Raw genomic sequence first — 9,482 nt, forward strand, 5'->3', positions numbered from 1 at the left:
GCTAAACTGTAAATCAGTAAAGGTGATTAATTTCATTGGCGGATCTCAACGGGGGAGAGGGTTGCATTAATTCCCCCTTTTGATTTTGGAGAGAGAGAGAGTTTATGCAGGAAAACGACTTTCAATCGCCCACGTCTCTCCAACAAGAGGTCAGCGCTTGGAAACAGAAGTGGTCAGTCGTAGATCGAGTTGATGTCAAGTGGAATGCTTGTCGGAATTCAAAAAAGATATTTTCCAACCCGCAATAATTGTAATTCTACCTCGGCTGCACCTTACCCGTTACCAACTGCAAAGCAGAAAGGTCCTTTTAATTTCAACACGTACTTGTAAAGATGTACTTGCGTTCCACAATGGGTACGGGGAGATTTTCTGAAGTGGCATCAATGAATTATTACCCCCAATATCAAATTGGACATCAATTATCTAACAAAGAGATTCATTCACATGCATCCAAAAAGAATCAATTGAACTCGATTTTTAGGGAAAATGTCAAATGATCAATGCCGGATGAAAATTTAATTTTAAATATTCATGGGGCAGAGTTTCAAAACTCCTGCAAGTATATGCAATCCGATGTTGATATTCATGTACACTGATTATCATTTTTAACATCATAAAATTTTGTCAGTTAAGTGGGGGGGGTGTGTTGATGAAGACTAAGTAAATCTTTTTTTTTTTTTGTCAGACATTGAACATTTATCCATGAACATTGTAAATACGTTTTTCATTTTAAATTCTTTTTTAAAGGATGTTTTGATCGGTAACTAACTTATAAAACTGCATGCATACGATAACATAAGTGCACTGTACAAAACACATATCATGGTACATTGTATATTAACAACATTCAACAAATCCTTTAGTTCACCTCTCTTTGAAAATCAAGATCCGCACCTGATATTATGATCGAGATCAATCAAAAATTATTCAATTTCATATATTTCAACACTTCTTTTTTTTTTTCAAATTCTTTTTCTTCCATTTTTTTGTTGTTGTTGTTGTTGATTTTTTATTACAGCAATTACATTTTCAAAACAAACAGCACAGCAAATACAATATGCGCATTTATTTCAGACAATATCGAACATGCGATTACATTTAATTTAGATTTTCTTTTATTTTTCATTCCACCAAACACTTAGAATAATTTATGTAATTTCCTATTATGTTTTCTGTATTTTCAAATTCAGAAAAATATGTCCATTCACAAAAATACGATGCGTGTGATGAAAAAATAAACTGATGAAGTTAGATTTTTGTGCGATTTACTGAAGTAGGGCATTTCACCCTTCTTGGACCTCTAGGTGTTTTACAAAATGAAATGACGCATGCGCTGAAGTCATTGTTTATCATGGAGGCGAATTTGATAGCGAAAGGATGTAGTGTTTGAAATGACGACGATTATCGTTGCTTTAGTGTGGAATTGAATGGTTTTAATTGTATTCCCTTGCGGAAAAATCATTCATGAATTGATTTATGTAAGTTTTCGAACGATTCACATCAAATTTAAGCTGAAATAAATTCAAACCGAAGCGCGACTGATTTCCCACATACTTTATGAAGGCTTGGACAGAAACGAGGGGGATAGAAAAGACCGAATATAAATAACCCCCTCGTTTCCACAGAAACTATTCCTCCTTGCGACTCCACCTTATAGGTTGAACCTGAGAGTTGTGTTATAAACAAACTTGTGACCCCACCCTGAACCCAAGAAACGTGTTGTGAACAAACTTGTGACCCCACCCTGAACCCTAGTTTCTGTGGAAATGAGGGGGTTATTTATATTCGGTCTTTGGATAGAAAGACCGAATATAAATTAACCCCCTCGTTTCCACAGAAACTACAGTGGTTTGGCCAAGTAAAGGTTGACAATCCCATATATTTGTTTTATACAACTCGCATATAGATAATTAACAAGACGATATGTTCAGTAATACCTAATAGCACTGTACCCGACAGTCATTTTTACTAAGTACCTGTAAATATCCCTAAAATGAACTGGCATCCATTTCCGTTTTCACAGCAAGTGTCTTCTGCTTCATAAAGAAAGACAACTCTGGTAGATTTTTCGTGGCATGAAACGAACATGGAAAGAGTTATGTTTCTTGAAAACAAAATCATTGGCGGATCCAGAAAATTCTCTCAAAAGGGGAGGTGAATCGAAGACCGCAAAATAGCAAATTACTAAAAATTTTCGGTTGATAATGTTAAAATAAAACCCACCCACTAGATCCGCCACTGTGCTCAGCTTAAAATTATCATTTCAAAATATCAGCGTATGATAAGATAAGTTTATTCCAATTTATATTTTTATCATTAGTATATTCTATTAGAGTCATGTGTTTAGACCGGACCGGGTTTCTTATGCGTGTGCCGGGACTATAAGACCGGGGATTCTAGAGTGAGTTAACAACTTACTTCAGTACTGTGTAGACGTACTTGGGGGACTGGGGCTAATTTCGGAATTATACAGATTTTAAATGGTAAATATCACACTCCCTGGGACTTGTTATGATACTGTTTCATATCTTGCTAATTAATTTGTAAATACCTGTGATTTTACTAAGAATATATTATTTATTCTTAAACACTGAAACTCTCGTTATTCTTTTTGAACACGGAGATACACGGGGATACTGAAAGTCCCAGTGTTACATCAGTGACATCAGTGTTATATCAGTGTTATATCAGTGTTACATCAGTGTTATATCAGTGTTACATCAGTGTTATATCAGTGTTACATCAGTGTTATGTCAGTGTTATGTCAGTGTAATATCAGTGTTACATCAGTGTTACATCAGTGTTATATCAGTGTTACATCAGTGACATCAGTGTTATATCAGTGTTACATCAGTGTTATATCAGTGTTACATCAGTGTTATATCAGTGTTATGTCAGTGTAATATCAGTGTTACATCAGTGTTATATCAGTGTTACATCAGTGTTATATCAGTGTTACATCAGTGTTATATCAGTGTTACATCAGTGACATCAGTGTTATATCAGTGTTACATCAGTGTTACATCAGTGTTATATCAGTGTTACATCAGTGTTACATCAGTGTTATATCAGTGTTACATCAGTGACATCAGTGTTATATCAGTGTTATATCAGTGTTGCATCAGTGTTATATCAGTGTTACATCAGTGTTATATCAGTGTTACATCAGTGTTACATCAATGTTATATCAGTGTTACATCAGTGTTATATCAGTGTAATATCAGTGTTACATCAGTGTTACATCAGTGTTATATCAGTGTGACATCAGTGTTATATCAGTGTTACATCAGTGTTACATCAGTGTTATGTCAGTGTTATATCAGTGTTACATCAGTGTTATGTCAGTGTAATATCAGTGTTACATCAGTGTTATATCAGTGTTACATCAGTGACATCAGTGTTATATCAGTGTTACATCAGTGTTACATCAGTGTTATATCAGTGTAATATCAGTGTTACATCAGTGACATCAGTGTTATATCAGTGTTACATCAGTGTTATATCAGTGTTACTTCAGTGTTACATCAGTGTTATATCAGTGTTACATCAGTGTTATATCAGTGTTATATTCGTGTTACATCAGTGTTATATCAGTATTATATCAGTGTTACATCAGTGTTATATCAGTGTTATATCAGTGTTACATCAGTGTTATGTCAGTGTTATATCAGTAATACATCAGTGTTACATCAGTGTTATATCAGTGTAATATCAGTGTTATATCAGTATTATGACAGTGTATATCAGTGATACATCAGTGTTTTGTCAGTGTTACATCAGTGTTATATCAGTGTTTCATCAGTGTTATATCAGTGTTACGTCAGTGTTACATCAGTGTTATATCAGTGTTACATCAGTGTTATATCAGTGTTTCATCAGTAATACATCAGGGTTACGTCAGTGTAATATCAGTGTTATATCAGTATTATATCAGTGTAACATCAGTAATACATCAGTGTAACTTCAGTGTTACATTATTATAACATCAGTGTTACTTCAGTGTTACATCAGTGTTACATCAGTAATATATCAGTGTTACATCAGTAATACATCAGTGTAATTTCAGTGTTACATTATTGTTACATCAGTGTTACTTCAGTGTTACATCAGTGTAATATCAGTGTTACATCAGTAATATATCAGTGTTACATCAGTAATGCATCAGTGTTACTTCAGTGTTATGTCAATGTTATATCAGTGTTAAATCAGTAATGCATCAGTGTTATATAAGTGTTATATCAGTGTTACATCAGTGTTATATCAGTGTTACATCAGTGTTATATCAGTTTTATATCAGTGTTATATCAGTATTACATCAGTAATACATCGGTGTTACAACAGTACTATGTCAGTGTTATATCAGTATTATATCAGTGTTATATCAGTGTTACTTCAGTGTTACGTCAGTGTTATATCAGTGTTACATCAGTGCTATATCAGTGTTATATCAGTGTTACTTCAGTGTTATATCAGTATTATATCAGTATTATATCAGTGTTACATCAGTAATACATCAGTCTTATATCAGTGTTACATCAGTGTTATATCAGTGTTATATCAGTGTTACATCAGTGTTACATCAGTGTTATATCAGTGTTATATCAGTGTTACATCAGTGTTATATCAGTGTTACATCAGTGTTATATCAGTGTTACATCAGTGTTACATCAGTGTTATATCAGTGTTACATCAGTGTTATATCAGTGTCACATCAGTCTTATATCAGTGTTACATTAGTGTTATATCAGTGTTATATCAGTGTTACATCAGTGTTATATCAGTGTTACATCAGTGTTACATCAGTGTTATATCAGTCTTATATCAGTGTTACATCAGTATTACATCAGTGTTATATCAGTGTTATATCAGTGTCACATCAGTCTTATATCAGTGTTACATTAGTGTTATATCAGTGTTATATCAGTGTTACATCAGTGTTATATCAGTGTTATATCAGTGTTACATCAGTGTTACATAAGTGTTATATCAGTCTTACATCAGTGTTACATCAGTGTTATATCAGTCTTATATCAGTGTTACATCAGTGCTATATCAGTGTTATATCAGTGTTACTTCAGTGTTATATCAGTGTTATATCAGTATTATATCAGTGTTACATCAGTGTTATATCAGTGTTACATCAGTGTTATATCAGTGTTACATCAGTGTTACATCAGTGTTATGTCAGTGTTATATCAGTGTTATATCAGTGTTATATCAGTCTTATATCAGTCTTATATCAGTGTTACATCAGTGTTACATCAGTGTTATATCAGTGTCACATCAGTCTTATATCAGTGTTACATCAGTGTTACATCAGTGTTATATCAGTGTTATATCAGTGTTACATCAGTGTTATATCAGTGTTACATCAGTGTTATATCAGTCTTATATCAGTGTTACATCAGTGTTACATCAGAGTTATATCAGTGTTATATCAGTGTTATATCAGTCTTATATCAGTGTTACATCAGTGCTATATCAGTGTTATATCAGTGTTACTTCAGTGTTATATCAGTGTTATATCAGTATTATATCAGTGTTACATCAGTGTTATATCAGTGTTACATCAGTGTTACATCAGTGTTACATCAGTGTTACATCAGTGTTATATCAGTGTTACATCAGTGTTATGTCAGTGTTATATCAGTGTTACATCAGTGTTATATCAGTCTTATATCAGTGTTACATCAGTGTTACATCAGTGTTTTATCAGTGTTAAATCAGTGTTACATCAGTGTTATATCAGTGTCACATCAGTCTTATATCAGTGTTACATTAGTGTTATATCAGTGTTGTAGTGTTACATCAGTGTTATGTCAGTGTTATATCAGTATTATATCAGTGTTACATCAGTAATACATCAGTGTTACATCAGTGTTATATGAATGTTAAACCAATGTTACATCAGTGTTATATCAGTGTTATATCAGTGTCACAACAGTGTTATATCAGTGTTACATCAGTAATACTTCAGTGTTATATCAGTGTTACTTCAATGTTACATCAGTGTTATATCAGTGTTATATCAGTAATACATCAGTGTTATATCAGTGTTATATCAGTGTTATATCAGTGTTACATCAGTAATACATCAGTGTTATGTCAGTGTTACATCAGTGTTACATCAGTGTTATATCAGTAATACATCAGTGTTACATCAGTATTACATCAGTGTTATGTCAGTGTTATATCAGTGTTATATCAGTAATATATCAGTGTTATGTCAGTGTTATATCAGTGTTACATCAGTGTTATATCAGTGTTATATCAGTAATACATCAGTGTTATATCAGTGTTATATCAGTGTTACATCAGTGTTATATCAGTGTTACATCAGTGTTACATCAGTATTACATCAGTGTTATGTCAGTTTTATATCAGTGTTACATCAGTAATACATCAGTCTTATATCAGTGTTATATCAGTGTTACATCAGTGTTATATCAGTGTTACATCAGTGTTACATCAGTATTACATCAGTGTTATGTCAGTTTTAAATCAGTGTTACATCAGTAATACATCAGTCTTATATCAGTGTTACATCAGTGTTATATCAGTGTTACATCAGTGTTATATCAGTGTTACATCAGTGTTATATCAGTGTTACTTCATTGTTTTGTCAGTGTTATATCAGTGTTATATCAGTATTACATCCATGTTATATCAGTGTTACATCAGTGTTACGTCAGTGTTATATCAGTGTTACATCAGTAATACATCAGTGTTATATCAGTGTTACATCAGTAATACATCAGTATTACATCCATGTTATATCAGTGTTACATCAGTGTTATATTAGTGTTATATCAGTGTTACATAAAGTAATACAGAAGTGTTATAGTTTTTAAATTCAAAATGTATATAACACACATGTACTATTACCATTTTGAATGACATTACGTATATTCTTTACATGTAAAACTTATATGGTACTAATTTTGATTCTCCTGATGCGCATTTCGAAAATAATGTCTCTTCAGTGATGCTTAAACCGAAATATTGGAAATCCGAAATAACAATAAACTTGGAAAAACTAAAAAAGAAAAACAAAGTGCCAAAGACTGGAGTCAAATTCGTCTAAGGATCAGAGCTATGCATGAGGGAGATAATCCTAAATTTTGAAATGAATTTCTAAATTTTATCGCAGCAATTAAATATACATCCGTATTTTCAAGCTAGTAACGAAGTACTTAACTAATGGGCTGTTGAGACTAACAATCCAACAGCAGAGGCCTCGATCCAGGGGTCTTGATATACTTATACGGTACCAATGCATAATTTGCAATGACATAAAATCCTGAATGGATCAGTTTTAAAATTTTGTCATAAGAGTTACATATTTCTTCATTTATAAACTCACTCAATCATTAAGGTGCTCTTATGGTAAAAGTTCACATTATGCTGTCACCGATATAAGAATTTTCATCTTCATATCAAAATTTTCTCAAGTTTTGGGTTTGTGATCCTCCACATTTCTAATTTCCTAAAAAGCGGTTGTCATAGCTACATGTAGCGATAAAATTCTGACAAAAGGTAAACCACCACTTTTAGTCAATCAAAGTTAAACATTCTGCTGAAAGCGACACTTCTGTGCTCGCGAGTGTATCTAACAAATAATTGTCATTGTATTGAAACCTTGAATCGTACATACTCTGGAAGATAATCGGAATTGTAGGCACAGCAATGACTTTGTCAAGTTTACTGAACACTTTCATGAAGTCTATAAAAAAAACTTTTGTCTCTTTGACAGAACACACACTCTGCTGACGTCATCATTAGCTTCGTTCATTATACGTTCATAAGTGTCTGTTACCAAGCATTAAATACATGCACGTGTCGCCATATATCATTTATTTGTATGTTGAATCAGACTCTGACTTTCATTGAATCCCACTGCAATCGCACATAGGCGTAATAAATGTTTAAGTTACGGAATCTGTAAAGTTTTTGTGACAAATGAAATCGATCACAACCTCTTGTCTAAGAAAGATGGGTATAGATATATAGAAACGCAAACACACACTAATTCTATGTTGTATATTTTACCAGAGACCTGGTTTATACGACGTAAATGGCGCCAGTGGGCCAAGCTTCTTGATGCTGATAAAGACGGCGTCATCAGTGAAGACGACATGAAGAAAACTAGCTGCAATAATGAAGCCCTCTCTGATTTTTTTTTTGATTTTTTTTTTTTTTAGGGAGAGGGCTACAACTCCTTAGGATCTCCGTAATGGTGCAAATGCGGGAGTGAATCACTCCCGTAACATTTGCGCTCATTCTAAACATTTCCTGACTTTCTTTACGTAAATAAAATGATATTCCATGTTTCTTAGTCAATATATAAATTTACAACCTGCAACTTAGATTTGTGAGGCTCTATTCTACCGTTTTCAACAATTTCGATAAATTCCAATTGCTCGATTCATATTTGTGCGCCATGTTTGATGTACTGAAGTTTCAACTTCCGATTGTCAAGTCATTTGCATATGCCATATAAGGTAGTATTTACATCAATGGACAAGTATGGAGGCGAAAGCTATTTCGTCGGTATTGAAAGGGTTTGAATTTAATATCAAGTTAAAAACCGAACAGCAGAGTGTAAATTCTTTCTGCAACAATATGATTTTCCTTTCTTTGTCGAAGTGGCTCGAGTAACTACATTTTCGCGCTGATTGTCAATGGTTAGGTTTTTCATTAGATCCACCTACGAGATCTCGCGATAACAAGCATGGCGGAGCAGACGAAGAATTTTGCATGCTGTACATTATCTTTAATGAAAAACACCTTTATTAGACATGCCCGAGCACAAAGTTGGTACTCCTTTTGGTGTAAACAACATTTGGGACTAATACACAGAGTTTATTATCGGTTATTCATAAAATTATTTTGCACCATTACGGAGATCCTATGGAATTGTAGCCCTATCCCGAAAACGTCAGAATTTTAAAAAAATTGGATAGGGCTACATTATTGCAGCTAGAAGAAAACTAACGCCAAGTTAGAAGAGATCCGTAAGCTTCTGGGAGCTAGAAACACAGCAATGAAGGAAGCTGACCAAAAGAAATGGTGGAACGAGCATATTTTCAAAACCGGACCTGGAAAGGATATTTTAATTTTCGATCACATCAGCTACCTAGAAGGTAATGCCGGCAAAGTTAAACCAATGGTGACGGGCCTGTTTAACATCTTCTCTACGGAAAGCTTTCGGAAGAAAAATCTCATTCTGGGGGAGGAAGATTTCGTTAAGTTCTGGGCCATTCTTGCTGACGTGGATGAACGCCATTGCAGAAGGATGCTCATCAGGCACTTTCCCACACCTTTGACGTTGGCTTATTTCTTGGAAGACTTCACGGATTTTCTGTCACATCAGGAATTTTTTTTATGAATACAGCAACAGAATATTCAATGTTCTTAAATTTCGTCCCTCAAATGGATTTTACAAAGCATGAAAATGAGCGTGTGTAAAGCACTAAAAATTT

General features: G+C 33.7%; 1 long non-coding RNA gene across 1 annotated transcript; it reads left to right on the forward strand.

The window, feature by feature from the left end:
• The first annotated feature begins 654 nt into the window (after positions 1-654).
• On the forward strand, positions 655-8,925 carry LOC125666333 (uncharacterized). Its single transcript, XR_008799262.1, has 2 exons — positions 655-1,478; positions 8,053-8,925. It is a non-coding gene; the product is annotated as an uncharacterized LOC125666333 (long non-coding RNA).
• Positions 8,926-9,482: the final 557 nt, after the last annotated feature.

The sequence above is a fragment of the Ostrea edulis genome, chromosome 10, assembly GCF_947568905.1.
Source record: "Ostrea edulis chromosome 10, xbOstEdul1.1, whole genome shotgun sequence".
NCBI lineage: Eukaryota > Metazoa > Mollusca > Bivalvia > Ostreida > Ostreidae > Ostrea > Ostrea edulis.